Here is a 17054-nt window from a genome sequence, read left to right as displayed (position 1 = left end):
TGAGGTCGGGAGTTCGAGATCAGCCTGACCAACATGGAGAAACCCCATCTCTACTAAAAATACAAAATTAGCTGGGCGTGGTGGCGCATGCCTGTAATCCCAGCTACTCGGGAGGCTGAGGCAGGAGAATCACTTGAACCCGGGAGGCAGAGGTTGCAGTGAGTGGAGATCGCGCCATTGCACTCCAGCCTGGGAAACAAGAGCAAAACTCTGTTTCAAAGAAAAAAAAAAAGAAAAGAAAATACACAGTCTGAGGAGACAAAAAAAAAAAAAAAAAAAAGAATAAAAACAACAAAGCATGACTACAGGATCTAGAAAATAGCCCCAAAGGGCAAATCTAAGAGTTATTGGCCTTAAAGAGGAGGTAGAGAAAGAGACAGGGGTAAAAAGTTATTCAAAGGGATAATAACAGAGAGAGCTCATCAAACCTAGAGAAAGATATCAATATCCTGGCCGGGCGCGGTGGCTCAAGCCTGTAATCCCAGCACTTTGGGAGGCTGAGACGGGTGGATCACAAGGTCAGGAGATCGAGACCATCCTGGCTAACACGGTGAAACCCCGTCTCTATTAAAAAAAAAATACAAAAAACTAGCCGGGCGAGGTGGTGGGCGCCTGTAGTCCCAGCTACTTGGGAGGCTGAGGCAGGAGAATGGAGTAAACCCGGGAGGCGGAGCTTGCAGTGAGCTGAGATCTGGCCACTGCACTCCATCCTGGGCGACAGAGCGAGACTCCGTCTCCAAAAAAAAAAAAAAAAAGATACCAGTATCCTACCACAAGAAGGTTACAGACCACCAAGCCAACTTAACCCAAAGAAGACTAACTCAAGGCATTTAATCATTAAACTCCCAAATGTCAAGGGTAAGTAAAAAATATTAAAAGCAGCAAAAGAAAAGAAGCAAATAGTCAATTGAGTTCCAATACCTTTGGCAGCAGACTTTTTAGTGGAAACCTTACAGGTCAGGAGACAGCGGCATGATATATTAAAGTGCTAAAGGAAACACCTTTTACTCTAGAATAGTATATCCAGCAAAAATATCCTTCAAACATGAAGGAGAAATAAAAACTTTCCCAGACAAATAAAAGCTGAAGGATTTCCTCAACACTAGACCTGCCCTGCAAGAAATGCTAATGGGCATACTTCAATCAGAAAGAAAAGAGATTAATGTGCAATAAGAAAGCATCTGAAGGTATAAAACTCACTGGTAAGTACACAAAAAACATAGACTATTATAACAATGTAATTGTGGTATGTAAACTACTCTTATCCCAAGTAGAAAAACTAAACAATGAACCAATCAAAAATAATAACTGCAACAACTTTTCAAGACACAGACTCTACAATAAGATATAAATAGAAACAATAGAAAGTTAAAAAGAAGAGTGGAAAAAGTTAAGGTGTAGAGTCTTTATTAGTTTTCTTTTTGTTTGTTTGTTTATGCAAACAGTGATAAATTGTTATTAGCTTAAAATAACGGGTTATAAGATAGTATTAGCAAGCCTCATGGTAAGTTCAAACCAAAAAACATACAATGAATACACAAAAATATAAAAAGCAAGACACTAAATCATATCACCAAAGAAAATCATCTTCATTTAAAAAAAAAAAGACAGGAAGGAAAGAAAGAAGGAAAACCACAGAACAACCAGAAAACAAAGAACAAAATGCCAGGAGTAAGTCCTTACTTATCAATTAAAAAAAAAACCTAATTGATCTGTTGCCTATAAGAGACCCACTTAACCTCTAAAGACACACATAGAGCTGGGTGTGGTGGCTCACACTTGTAATCCCAGCATTTTGGGAGCCAGAGGCAGGCCAGAGGCAGGTGGATCCGCCTTGAACTGCTGAGGTCAGCAGTTCAAGACCAGCCTGGTCAAATTGGTGAAACCCCATCTCTACTAAAAACACAAAAAATTTGCCAGGTGTAGTGGTGGCGCCTGTAATCCTAGTTACTCGGGAGGCTGAGGAAGGAGAATTGCTTGAACCCAGGAGACTGAGGCTGCAGTGAGCCGAGATCATACCACTGCACTCCAGCCTGGGCCACAGAGTGAGATTTCATCTAAAAAAAATAAGAACTAAATAAATAAATAAAAAGACACACACAGAATAAAAATAAAGAAGTGGGGAGAAAGATATTCCATGCTAATTGAAACCAAACAAAGTATAGGAGTAGTTATACATGTATCAGATAAAATAGATTTCAAGTCAAAAAGTATAAGAGACAAAGAAAGTCACTATATAAGGATAAAGGGATCAATCCCAGCAAGAAGATATAACAATTGTAAATATATATGCACCTAACACTGGAGCACCCAAATATATAAAGCAAATATTATTAGAGCTAAAGAGAGAGCTAAGCCCCAATACAATAATAGCTGGAGACTTCAGCACTCTATTTTCAGCACTGTACAGTTCTTTGTTGACAGAAAGTAAACAAAGAAACATCAAACTTAATCTGCACTGTAGTCCAAATGGACCTAATAGGTATTTACAGAACAGTTTATTCAACAGCTGCAGAATACACATTCTTTTCCTCAGCACATAGATCATTCTCAAGGATAAACCGTATGTTAAATCACAAAACAAGTCTTCCCATCTTGGCCGATCCGGCCACTGCACTCCAGCCTGGGCGACAGAGCAAGACTCTGTCTCAAAAAAAAAAAAAAATAATAATAATAATAATAAAATAACAAAACAAGTCTTAAAACATCCAAAAAACATTGAAATAATATCAGTCGTCTTCTCTGACCACAGTGGAATAAAACTAGAAACCAATAACAAGAGGAGTTTGGGAAATTATGCAAATACATGGAAATTAAACAATAAGCTCCTGAATGACCGGTGGGTCAATGAAGAAATGAAGAAGGAAATTGAAATATTTCTTGAACCAAATGATAATGAAAACACAACACACCAATGCCAATCCTACTCAAGCTATTCCAAAAAATAAAAAAGGAATCCTTCCAATCTCGTTCTATGAGGCCAGTATTAACCTGAAACCAAAACCAAAGACATACCCCAAAAAATGTAACTACAGGCCACTATCTCTGATGAATATTGATGCCAAAATTCTCAACAAAATACTAGTGAACCAAATTCAACAAAATGTTCAAAAGATCATTCATCATGACCAAGTGGAATTCACCCCTGGAATGCAAGGATGGCTCAACATACACAAATCAATGTGACAAATCACATCAACAGAATGAAGGACAAACATTATATGATCATTTTAATTGATGCTGAGAAGGTATTTGACAAAATTCAATATCCCTTAATGATAAAAAAAAAAAGCCTCAAAAAAAGGGGGATAGAAGGAACATATGTCAACATAATAAAAGCCACATATGACAGTTAGTATTTTATGGAATGGGGAAAAATGGAAAGCCTTTCCTCAAAGATCTGGATCAGGGCCAGCATGTCCACTTTCACCACTGTTACTCAACATAGTACTGGAAGTCCTAGCTAGAGCAATCAGACATCAGATGTATGTAACATACATCCTATGTTTTAGCACTAAATCAGGTGGAACTTGGCTCTTTACATCAAAAAGTAAACTAAAGGACATGACAGTATATCAACATAAATGTCAAAATGTTAACAATACTGTAGATTGCATTACAGTTAATTTTCACCTTTATCTTTTTAAATTTAATCATATGTTTCTGATTTGTTTTTCTTTTTCTTTTTTTTTTTTTTTTTTTTGAGAGGAAGTCTCACTCTGTCACCCAGGCTGCAGTGCAGTAACATGATCTCAGCTCACTGCAACCTCTGCTTCCTGGGATTAAGCAATTCTCCTGCCTCAGCCTCCCAAATAGCTGGGACTACACGTGTGCGCCACCATACCTGGCTAATTTTTTGTATTTTTTGGTAGAGATGGAGGTTTCACCGTGTTGGCCAGACTGGTCTCAAATTTCTGGCCTCAGGTGATTTACCCACCTCAGCCTCCCAAAGTGCTGGGATTACAGTTGTGAGCCACTGCTCCCAACCTCTGATTTTTTTTTTTTTTTTAAACAGAATATTTCTCTGTTTCCCAGGCTGGAGTGCAGTAGCATGATCTCAGCTCACTACAACCTCTGCCTCCCAGGTTCAAGCAATTCTCTGCCTCAACTTCTCAAGTAGCTGGGATTATAGGTGCGTGCTACCACACCTGGCTAATTTTTTGTGTTTTTAGTAGAGACGGTGTTTCACCATCTTGGCCAGGCTGGTCTTGAATTCTTGACTTCGTGATCCACCTGCCTCAGCCTCCCAAAGTGCTGGGATTACAGGCATGAGCCACTGTGCCCAGCCAGGATCTCTGATTTTTTTAATAGTAAATAAGTTTTCATAGGATTGGGGAAATTTTTTGGACTAGTTTTAATGTGGTTGGAGCAGGACCGTTGCTGGATTGTTGAGGGGAATGACAGACCCGTAAAGGGCAATCCTCCTCCTTGGTTACATATTATGGGACTACGCTGTCAAGAGTTTAAGATGTTCTTATCATTACACAGAGACATTCATAGTAACTACGAATTGCCCTACCAGGCCTCAGGCATTTCATATGGATTAACTCAATTCTGTTCAACAGTTCTACTGGATTGGATAATCATTCCCATTTTACTGATGAGAAATCTGAGGCCTAAAAAGGCCTAGGTTGTGTAGCCAATTGTTAGAAGTGCCATTCACTGTGACACAAATTTCTGTTGACAGTGACCTGATATCAATTTCTCTTTTTGCCATCTTTAGTTTTCATCCCAGCTTCTTCTCTCCATCTCCATCCAAGCGTGTCCTTGTACATGTATGCAGGTGCTCACGGACCCTGTGGTGGAAAGACTGTGAGCCTCCTTCCTGATCTGCACGTTCCAATACGATTTTTTTTTTTTTTTTTGAGACAGAGTCTCACTCTGTCACCCAGGCTGGAGACAATAGTGTGATCTTGGCTCACTGCAACCTCTGCCTCCCAGGTTCAAGCAATTCTCCTGCCTCAGCCTCCCAAAAAGCTGGGATTACAGGCGTCTGCCACCATGCCCGGCTAATTTTTTGTGTTTTTAATAGAGACGGAGTTTCGCCATGTTGGCCAGGCTGGTCTCGAACTCCTGCCCTCAGGTGATCCACCCTCCTCAGCTTCCCAAAGTGCTGGGATTACAGGCGTGAGCCACTGTCTCCAGCTCAGTAAGATTTAGAAAGCCAGTAGGATGGTGGTTTCAGGGCCTTATGGAAATTAATTGGAATCGCAGCACCTCCTCTGATTTGCTGTGTAAAACTTGACAGGTCATTTCGCCTCTGAGTCTCAGACTCCCCATCTGTAAAATGAGGGTGATAAAAGTGCCTGTGGCATAGCCCTCTTGGGAAAATTGCAGGACATCAAGTATAAAAAGCCTTTAGGTAGGCCGGGCACGGTGGCTCAAGCCTGTAATCCCAGCACTTTGGGAGGCCGAGACGGGCAGATCACGAGGTCAAGAGATCGAGACCATCCTGGCTAAGACGGTGAAACCCCGTCTCTACTAGAAAATACAAAAAAAATTAGCCGGGCAAGGTGGCGGGCGCCTGTAGTCACAGCTACTCAGGAGGCTGAGGCAGGAGAATGGCGTAAACCCGGGAGGTGGAGCTTGCAGTGAGCTGAGATCCGGCCACTGTACTCCAGCCTGGGTGACAGAGCAAGACTCCGTCTCAAAAAAAAAAAAAGTCTTTAGTGTGTTGCTTTGCTTTCATAAATGCAATCTATTACTATTACTGTTTTATTTTTACGAAAAGAAAAAAAGACTCCAAGGGAAAGTTTGATAACAGACTCATTGAGACTAAAAGAGTTACACCATTTGAAGCAAGAATTCTAGGGTTAGAAACCTGTGAATATACTCAAATAGAGCCAACATCAAGAGCTATGACTGCTGGGCGCGGTGGCTCATGCCTATAATCCCAGCACTTTGGGAGGCTGAGGAGGGCGCATCACGAAGTCAAGAGCTCGAGACCATCCTGGCTAACATGGTGAAACCCCATCTCTACCAAAAATACAAAAAATTAGCTGGGTGTGGTGGCGGGCGCCTGTGGTGCCAGCTACTCGGGAGACTGAGGCAGGAGAATGGAGTGAACCTGGGAGGCAGAGGTTGCAGTGAGTGGAGATTGCACCACTGTAGTCCAACCTGGGTGACAGAGCGAGACTCCGTCTCAAAAAATAAAAATTTAAAAAAATTAAAAAAAAGAAAACTATTACCAGGAAGACCACACTGGTAGTTAAAATATAGGACAGTTTCCATACTGCTTAGTCAACAGCTGCCCTTCAATACCTCTCCCTGGAACCATCTAGGGCTTCCTAGGATCCAACAACTAACTAAAGGGTTAACACGCAGCTTTACAGTGGACCTCTCTACCCCTGCTTCTTGAACCACTCCTAACTATTTGGAAGCCGCCTCCCACCCTCATCTTCTTCACAAGCACCAGGAATTTATTTGTGTGGTTTCATGCCCTTTATTTTTTTTATTTTTATTTTTTTTTGAGACAAGGTCTCACTATTTCCCAGACTGAAGTGCAGTGGCACGATCTGAGCTCACTGCAACCTTAACTTCGTAAGGTCAAGGAATCTTCCCACCTCAGCCTCCGTAGTAGCTAAGACTATAGGTACACCCCACCCTGCCCAACTAATTTTTTTTTTGTATGTGTATTTTTGTAGAGACAGGGTTTCACCATGGTGCCCAGGCTGGTTTCAAACTCCTGGGCTCAAGCAATCCACTAACCTCAGCCTCCCAAAGTGCTGGGATTATGTATTCTTTTTATGACATAAATCTGTTTGCAATCTAAATGCTTCATAATGGAAGACAAGTTAAATAATTTACGACATGTTCCTCCTGTTGAATATTACAGGGACTTATAAAGAAGAATGAGTTAGGCCGGGCGCGGTGGCTCAAGCCTGTAATCCCAGCACTTTGGGAGGCCGAGACGGGCGGATCACGAGGTCAGGAGATCGAGACCATCCTGGCTAACATGGTGAAACCCCGTCTCTACTAAAAATACAAAAACTAGCCGGGCGATATGGCGGGCGCCTGTAGTCCCAGCTGCTTGGGAGGCTGAGGCAGGAGAATGGCGTAAACCCAGGAGGCAGAGCTTGCCGTGAGCTGAGACCCGGCCACTGCACTCCAGCCTGGGCGGCAGAGCAAGACTCCGTCTCAAAAAAAAAAAAAAAAAAAAAAGAAGAATGAGTTAGCACTAATATATAGGCATTAAAGACATAGGATATATTATTTAGCAACAAAAGCAAGTCACAAAAGCGTATGTATTGTATAATCTCATTGTGTGAAGTAAATTGAGCACATTTATGGGTGAATATATCTATGTAAAACACAACTGTACGTAGTTTTTTATTATTATTTAGAAAGACTAAACGTTAGCAGAACAAAGACTACATCTATACATACAGCTTGCGCATGTGGAAGACATTTCTGTCTACCTTTGATAGGCATTGTTGCTTTAGATATTGTTACTTCTGAGGCGTGGAGCTGGAATGCAGGTGATGAATGTTCAGACAGTTTTTTTTTTTCTGTTTTCAACTTTCACTTTAGAATCAGGGAGTACTGTGCAAGTTCAGACAACTTTTATGTCTCACTTTATGCCTCTGTCCTGTTGAAATGTTTGGCCCTGAGTATGTGCTGCTAGTATTACTACGTTGCTGTTGTTGCTTTGTAGTGGACAGACTCTGAAAAGACTGTCGAATATTCTGGCCATTGAAAAGGAATAACTTGGCAAGAGTGGCCTCCCAGAGCCTGGGTGGATGGCCTGCAGCCTACCTCCCCAGTCCTGGGACACTGAGTGCTTGCAACGTGCATGGGACATGCAGGGTTAATACCCCTTCCCAGGCAGCCTGCTGCCATTGCCTGCAATCCTGTAATTAGGCTAATTACACAGGAGTTTCACAAGTAGGGTGGAAATGTAATTGGCAGCAGGCACCTGAGCTCTCAAAGGTAGACCCTAGAAGGCAGCAGCCTCTGGAGGAGGTGGAGGAGGCAGACGAGGAGAGGAGCTCATTGTGGGGGCTTTATCTAAAAGGAGTCTCTTTCCAGACTTCAGAGACTATTCCCAGCAAAGTGGCCCCACTGTGCATTCAAAGGACTGCAACCATGAATGAATCAGTGCAGAAAAGGGGTAAAAAACAAAGTGGGGGCTCTGCAATCACTAAATTTTTATAAAAGGGGGTTTCTCCATTCATTGAGCAAAAAAGGGGCCTCTATTCATTGAATAAATATTACTGGGTCCTTTCAGTGTGGGAAGCTCTTTGACAAGCCTTGGGGATCAAAGGGAGCACCTTCACATTAGTCTGTTGAATTATGGACCTGGTCCTAGCTATTTTATAGTAACATCTAACATCTACTGAGTACCCAATATGTGCCAAGCACTGAACCTACTATGTGCCTGGTCCTGGCTACTTTATAATAACATCTAACATTTACTGAGCACCTACTATGTGCCGGGACATTTATTTATTTATTTATTTATTTATTTACTATTGAGATGGAGTCTCACTCTGTCTCCCAGGCTGGAGTACAGTGGTGCAATCTTGGCTCACTGCAACCTCTGCCTCCCGGGTTCAAGCAATTCTCCTACCTCAGCCTCCCAAGTAGCTGGGATTACAGGTACACACCACTACACCCAGCTAATTTTCCTACTTTTAGTAGAGATGGGTTTTTGCCATATTGGCCAGGCTGGCCTCGAACTCCTGACCTCAGATGATCCGCCCACCTCAGCCTCCCAAAGTGCTGGGATTACAGACATGAGTCACTGTGCCCGGCCCAGACTTTTCTTACATTCATTCATTCATTCAACCTACACTTCTTTTTTTTTTTTTTTTTTTTTTTTGAGACGGAGTCTCGCTCTGTGGCCCGGGCTGGAGTGCAGTGGCTGGATCTCAGCTCACAGCAAGCTCCGCCTCCCAGGTTCACGTCATTCTCCTGCCTCAGCCTCCCGAGTAGCTGGGACTACAGGCGCCCGCCACCTCGCCCAGCTAGTTTTTTGTATTTTTTAGTAGAGACGGGGTTTCACCATGTTAGCCAGGATGGTCTCGATCTCCTGACCTCGTGATCCACCCGCCTCGGCCTCCCAAAGTGCTGGGATTACAGGCTTGAGCCACCGCGCCCGGCCCCAACCTACACTTCTTACTGAGACACACACTACCATTTCACTGGGTCTAGAACATATTTTTTTTTATCTTTTAACTAGGTTTGCCAAAGTTAGCAAACAAAATACAGGACTCTAATTACATTTGAAATTAAGATGAATGATGAATAACTTTTTAGTATATATGTGCCCCAAGTAGTACATTTTAAATAGAATATACTTACCCTGGCTGGGCGCGGTGGCTCAAGCCTGTAATCCCAGCACTTTGGGAGGCCGAGACGGGCGGATCACGAGGTCAGGAGATCGAGACCATCCTGGCTAACATGGTGAAACCCCGTCTCTACTAAAAAATACAAAAAACTAGCCAGGCGAGGTGGTGGGCGCCTGTAGTCCCAGCTACTTGGGAGGCTGAGGCAGGAGAATGGCGTAAACCTGGGAGGCGGAGCTTGCAGTGAGCCGAGATCCGGTCACTGCACCCCAGCCTGGGCGACACAGCAAGACTCCATCTCCAAAAAAAAAAAAAAAGAAGACTTTAAAATTATCAAGTCTGGGCCGGGCATGGTGGCTCATGCCTGTAATCCCAGCACTTTGAGAGGGCAAGGTGGGCAGATCACCTGAGGTCAGGAGTTCGAGGCCAGCCTGGCCAACACAGTGAAACCCCATCTCTACTAAAATTACAAAACTTAACCGAGCATGGTGGCGCGTGCCTGTAATCCTAGCTACTTGGGAGGTCAAGGCAGGACAATAGCTTGAACCTGGGAGGCAGAGGCTGCAGTGAGCCGAGACCATACCATTGCACTCTAGCCTGGGCAACAAGAGCAAAAACTCCATCTCAAAAAATAAATAAAATAAAATAATCAAGCCTGCATTCAAATCCCAACATTCATCCATCCAGCAAATATTTATTGAGGCCTCCTATGTGCCAGGCACAGTTCTAGAACTAGAGATATAGCAGAGAACAAAATAGGGGAAAAAATATATATATATATATTGCCCTAATGGAGTTTAACCTGATAGTGTTGAAGGCAGAAAATGAATAATTACATTACATAGTGTGTTCGAAGGTGATTAAAAAAAAAAAAAAAACTATGGAGAAAAATGAAGCAAACAAGGGAGGGAAACAGAAGGTGATGGGAGCTGTGATGTTGAGTGGGCAGGGGAGTCCAGTATAGTTCTCAGTGAAAAGGTAACATTTGAACAAAGACTGGAAGGAGGTAAGAGGAGTCATGCAAAGATCTTAGGCGACAGCATTCCCACAGACCATCAGTTACAAGGCCCTGAGGCCAGAGCACATGTGGGATATCTGAGGAAGTCAAGGAGACAGGTGTTGAATGAAAGAGAGGGAGAGATGAAGTCAGATGAGCTATGGGGAGCAAAGGGGGACCCCATAGCGCCATTTTACAGACTTTGGCTTTTACCCTGAGGATAACAGGAAACTTGCCAACTGTGTGGTCTTGGGCAGGTGAATTGATCTGAGCTTTACAGATTTTTCCTCTTCTGTAAAATGGAGCTGATAATATGACCTACCTTGTGGAACAGTTTTATGAATTAACTGAGAATTATAATGACCAGTATGAGAGGACGACACACGCCTGGCTGCTGGGTTTATTCTTTTTATTTTTATTTTTACTGGTTTTTTGTTTGTTTCTGAGACAGGGTCTCACTCTGTCACCCAGCCTGGAATGAATGCAGTGACACAGTCACAGCTTACGGAAGCCTCAACCTTCCGAGCTCAAGCGACCCTCCTCCTGAGTAGCTGGGACTACAGGCGTGCACCACCATGTCCAGCTCATTTATTCATTCATTTATTTATTTATTTATTTATTTATTTATTTATTTATTTATTGTAGAGACAAAGTTTCACCATGTCATCTAGGCTGGTCTCCAGCTCCTGGGCTCAAGTGATCTGCCTCCCTCGGTCTCCTAAAGTGCTGGGATTACAGGCATGAGCCACCATGCCTGTCCTATTTTTATTTAATTTAACTTACTGTTATTTATTTAATTATTTTCGAGAGGGTTTTACTGTGTCGCCCAGGCTGGAGTGCAGTGGTGCAATCTCGGCTCACTGCAAGCTTCACCTTCTGGGCTCGAGCCATCCTCCCACTTCAGCCTTCCAAGTAGCTGGGACTACAGGCATGCACACCTAGCTAATTTTTTTTTAATTTTTGTAGATACAGGATTTCACTATGTTGCCCAGGCTTGTCTCGAACTTCTGAGCTCAGGCAGTCTGCCTGCCTGCCTCAGCCTCCCGAAGTGCTGGAATTGTAAATGTGAGCCACTGCGCTAGCCCTGGGTTTATTATATCAAATATCAAACTTTCTTCGCACTTTGGCAAGTGCCTGGTTTTGTTCGTGGGCCCGAAGGAAAGCATATATAAGTATACAAATTACACTATATGTGTGGCTCATGCAAAGTGGAAAGAATTTTAATATCCTGATTGATTCGCTGCCTCATTTATTCACTTCGCAAACATTTCTTAAGTGCCTCTTCATGCCAGGTTCCGTGCCCCAGGCACTGGGAATTGGAGGAAGAAAGGACAGAGCTTCAGACTCAGGAGAGTTTTGCCTAGAGCTTGGGCTGTCACTAGTGGCCCATGGAGTGGATTTATTCTGTGAATGTGTGGGATTTATCACTTCTGAATGGAGTCATTTTAAAATCTGGAACAACTGCAGCCTTTAAAGATAGACATATGTCAAAAAAGGAAGTCCCGATTTCCAGTTCTCTTGAAAAATCAGGAGCTCTGTCTACCCTGAGCCCACATTCCCCATAGAAACCAGGCCAGGCCTGAGCAGCGCTGCACCCTTGGACCCAGCACAGTCTGTCTTCCCAGTCCACTCTGGTGCCATCGTTCCCCGTTCCTCACCCCCAATCCACTTGGTTCATTTCTTAGCCTTCTGTGGATATTGAGCATTCTAAGCATTTGTGTTTTGACCTCCGGGAAAAGTATCACAGTGGATGTAAGAGGCAGGCACACAGGAGGCCATGACGACTCTGCTGGAGATCCCCGGAATGGCATCGCAGAGGGAGGGATGGCAGAACTGAGATTTGGATACACAGTTCAGGAGGCAGGTCAAGGTATTCCAGGCAGAGGCACCACTTGTGCAAAAGCAGAGGAGCAAGCAAGTTTTAACCACTATCAGTTTCATTTGCTGCTCCTCATGGATGCCATAGTCAGATGAGGTCGTTTTCCAATGCAATATTCTCCATGAGTGCCAGGGTTAAGCGGCTGTCAGTTTGCAAATGAAAACACAAATGGGAAAACTGTATACATTACAGTTGCACCATGAAACACACTCAAATTGCATGAGTTTTGCAAAAGCGATGGAGCAAAGAAAAGGGATGGGGAGGGAGAACAATGTAATGCATGCAGCTTAGGGTTAGGATTAGTTCATCACTGAGTGTGTGTCCTGGGGTGAGCTAGAGGTCAGAGGCACGAATCCCTGGTTTCCTCAGTGGGGTCCTGGCTCCTTTTTATCTCTCACGGTGACAACTTCTCACTCCGCTCTGTGTCATTGTAGGGTTTAAAGGTACAGAAATTTTGAATGATAGGACCCCAAAACACAACCCACCTTCGACATTTGATGCTGAACAGAAGAAATAGTGAAATGTAACAAAACTCAGGATAAACTGGTGATGTTAGACATTGTGATCTCATATGTGTTGTTGTTTTACTATAAGAGTACTTCAGAGTAAATAACGTGACCAGGAGCAGTGGCTCATGCCTATAATTCCAGCACTTTGGGAGGCTGAGGCAAGCAATTCACTTGAGCCCAGAAGTTCAAGACCAGCCTGGGAAACACAGGGAGACTGTGTTTCTCCAAAAACAACTTTAAAAATTAGCCTGATAAGGCCAGGCTTGGTGGCTCACGCCTGTAATCCCAACACTTTGGGAGTCCGAGGCGGGCAGATCACGAGGTCAGGAGTTCGAGACCAACCTGACCAACATGGTGAAACCCCATTTCAATTAAAAATACAAAAATTAGCCAGGCGTGGTGGCACACACCTGTAATCCCATCTACTCAGGAGGCTGAGGCAAGAGAATCGCTTGAACCCAGGAGGTGGAGGTTGCAGCGAGCCAAGATTGCACCACTACACTCCAGCCTGGGCAACAGAGAGAGACTCTGCCTCAAAAAAAAAAAAAAAATTAGCCCAGCATGGGTGGCATGCACCTGTAGCTCCGCTTCCTTGGGAGGCTGAGGTGGGAGGACCACTTGAGCCCTGGAGTTCAAGGCTGCTGTGAGCCATGATCCCACCACTCCACTTCAGCTTGGGTGACAGGGTGAGACCCAGTCTCCAGAGTAAATAATGTGAAGCAGGAGGAAGTGTGTATTAATGAACTTGAATTTGCAACCCAGAGTCAGTATTTAAAGTATGCTAATCAGGAACCCACCCGGTAGTGGTAGCTGCTTAAGCATTTTAGATATTATAGGACCCTGCACCAGAGGGTTTGCTGGAAAGGATACTAGAAATAATTTTCACTGCTGAAAGGAGTGGTGTTCAAGATACAATTGGGTAGAATGTACGGGAGATTGGGTGTGGTGGCTCACACCTGTAATGCCAGTAATTTGGGAAGTCAATGCAGGAGGATTGTTTGAGGCCAGGAGTTTGAGACCAGCCCTGGCAACACAGTGAGATCACATCTCTACAAAAGTTTAAAAATTAACTGGACATGGTGACATGCACCTGTAGTCCCAACTACTCAGGAGACTGACGTGAGAGAATTGCTTGATTCCAGCAGTCCAAGGCTGCAGTGAGCTAAGATCGAGCCACTGCACTCCAGCCTGGGCAACAGAGTAAGACCCTGCCTCAGAAAAAAAAAAAAAGGAAAGAAGGAAGGAAGGAAGGAAGGAAGGAAGGAAAGAAGGGAGGGAGGGAGGAAGGGAGGGTTCCATTATCCTTGCATGGTATAAGAATACAGCAGTCTCCACCTGTTAAGACCTCTGGAGCTGTGTTAGAGATATTTATTTTCAATATAATTTGTTTAATTGTAAGTTTATATAACAATTTTAATAATGGCTATGTTTAACAATCAGATCACAAAATTCCTGAAAATTTAACAGTTGGCTCTGGTGAGCCTGAGAGAACCGGCTCCAGCTCCCTGCTGCTGGGCCTGGGCTGCTCTGCCTAACCCTCTCTGCCTGTTGGCACTCGATCATCTTTCAGATCTTGGCCAAGCAGTACTTGGTTAAAGAATTCTCAGTGCATTCTACCACAGCTCGTCACACTTGGGTTAGTTAACTCTATGTGTGATTATCGTTTGATTGTCGCCTTGACCACTTACAATGTCAGCTCCACGAAAGCTGGGGCTTTCATCTATGTTTGTCCTGTCCCCTCCTGTATCTCCCATGCCACTCACAGGGCCTGATACACACGAGGTGCCCAATTAATGTCCATTTAAGAAATAAATGTTCTGGGCGTGGTGGCTTACGCCTGTAATCCCAGCACTTTGGGGGGCCAAGGAGGGCGGATCACCTGAGGTTAGGAGTTCGAGACCAGCCTGGCCAACATGGCAAAACCCTGTCTCTGCTAAAAATATAAAAATTAGCCACACATGGTGGCGTGTGCCTGTGGCCCTAGCTACTCAGGAGGCTGAGGCAGGAGAATCACTTGAGTCCAGAAGGCGGAGGTTACAGTGAGCTGAGATCATGCCACTGCACCCCAGCCTGTGCAACAGAGACTCCTACCTACATGTGCAAGTTTTGGTGATGTTAGGGACAAATTATATAAAATTTTGCACATAAAGAGTGAATGATTTGTTTACTAACTGGCCCATTCCTCAACTCTTTGCAGTAGTTCCATCTTTTTGTACCGTGGACCCTGTTGGCTGTGTGAGGAAGCCTGTGATCCCATTCTCAGGACAAAAAATGCACAGGCTTGCAAAGAAATCCAATCACATTAAAATGCAGTTCCCCTAAAAATGTTAAAACAAATGTATAATATGGTAATATGTGTGCATTTTTATTAACACATTAAGTGACAAGATGCAGTGGGGACTCTAACAACTGTAATTTTGAAATAGCAATAGCTATAAAGGATACTTCCTATTATTTGTAACTCTGGTGTAATATGAAAATATCTGGTTTCCACTGGCAACAAAGTCTCAAGGACTGCTAATTCTGCTGTGATTTGCCTATATTCAAAAGGTGGAAAATAGGTCAGGCGTGGTGGCTCACGCCTGTAATCCCAGCACTTTGGGAGACCGAGGTGAGCAGATCACAAGGTCAGGAGTTCGAAACCAGCCAGGCCAACATGGCATGACCCTGTTTCTACTTAAAATACAAAAATCAGCTGCGCGTGGCAGCACACGCCTGTAGTCCCAGCTACTCAGGAGGCTGAGGTACAAGAATTGCTTGAGCCTGGCAGGCAGAGGTTGCAGTGAATCAGGATGGCGCCACTAAACTCACTAAACTCCCGCATGGGTGACAGAGCGAGACTCTGTCTTAAACAAAAAAAAAAAAGAAAAAGAAAGAAAATGGAAAAATGAGAAAATACAGATTAGAGTGTATGTGTGTTTTTGTTTGTCTGTTGGTTAATCAATGTATCATAAATTCTATCCCAGGATTGCTTGGGAGTCTGTGGACACCAGGTTAAGGATTCCGGTGGAGAGATCAATTAACCCAAGGGTTCCAGGAGATGCAGATCAAAGACCTCCACACAAGAAAGAGGCCACACAGATAAAGAGTCCAGGACCTGCTGTCAGACCTCCCCAGATTCATATTCTTATGCTTGCCCCTCATAAGCTGGGTGACCTCGGACAAGTTCCTTATTTACTCTGAGCCTGAGTGTCCTCGCCCGTAAAATGGGTCTAAAAATGACCGCCTCCAAGGAAGATCACGATGCTGAAATGACTCAGAACAGTGCCTGGCATGGAAGAGCTGCTGGGAAAATAATAACCACTATTTCTATGTCAGTTATGCCAGTTCTTTTTGACCTAAGAAACTCCAGCGCTTTTAATACAATCAAACTGGGTTATTGATGACTTACAGAGGAGACCCTAGGCAGGTAACTATTGAACCTTGAAAGCTGTAACACGGACAGAGTAGAGTCCATTTATCTCAACTGGATTCTTCTCAGTGGACTTCGAGCTTCTTATCAGAAAAACACTTTGATGAGAGAGTTTAGAGCTTAACAGCCTAAGAGCAACTCAAACATGCGCCAGAGGCTTGCTGAGGAGGCCCGCCCTCCAGATTCTGCAAATAGATACACTGGGGTGAGCCTGCAGCCCAATTTGCCCAGGACTGTCCTGGTTAATGCTTGCGGTTCCCATATGATTATTAATAGTATCTGTTTTATCCATACGAGCGTCCCACTTTGGATGATCCTATAGATGGCCACTGTTGATAAGGACCACGGCTGCCTTCTCCCTTAGCTGCCAAGCTCTTTATAGGATATTGTTTCTCCTTAGCAGAATTCAGAAAGTAAGTTTGGACCCCCTGGAATTCCGGTCCTTTTCTTCCAGGTTTCAGGCATCATTATTGCATATGAGCTTTGAAGTCCAAGTAACCTAGAATTAGAATGACCAGACATCCTGGTTTCTTTGACTTTGGATTTTATTTTAAGTGGGAGGGGAGTTATTGAAGGGGTGATTATATATCTGTTCACTTAATCCTTATATTTATATATTAATAGGCCAGGCTTGGTGGCTCTCACCTCTAACCCCAGGACTTTGGGAGGCTGAGGCAGAAGGATCCCCGAGCTCAGGAGATTGAGACCAGCCTGGACAACATAATAAGATCCCCATGTCTACCAAAAATGTAAGTAATTTAGCCAGGTGTGGGGGCACACACATGTAGTCCCAGCTACGCAGGAGGCTGAGGTGGGAGAATCATTTGTGTCCGGGAGTTTGAGGCGCAATGAGCCATAATCACAGCACTGCCACTATACTCCAGCCTGGGCGACCGAGTGAGAACCTGTCTCAAAATAAAAATAAAAATATTATCATACTTAACAATAACACTCTGGGGGTAAACATTGT

Source organism: Trachypithecus francoisi, unplaced genomic scaffold (assembly GCF_009764315.1).
Source record: "Trachypithecus francoisi isolate TF-2019V2 unplaced genomic scaffold, Tfra_2.0 Lachesis_group21, whole genome shotgun sequence".
NCBI lineage: Eukaryota > Metazoa > Chordata > Mammalia > Primates > Cercopithecidae > Trachypithecus > Trachypithecus francoisi.
The sequence above is the reverse complement of the archived record's forward strand: the minus strand, read 5'-3'. Positions refer to the sequence as shown.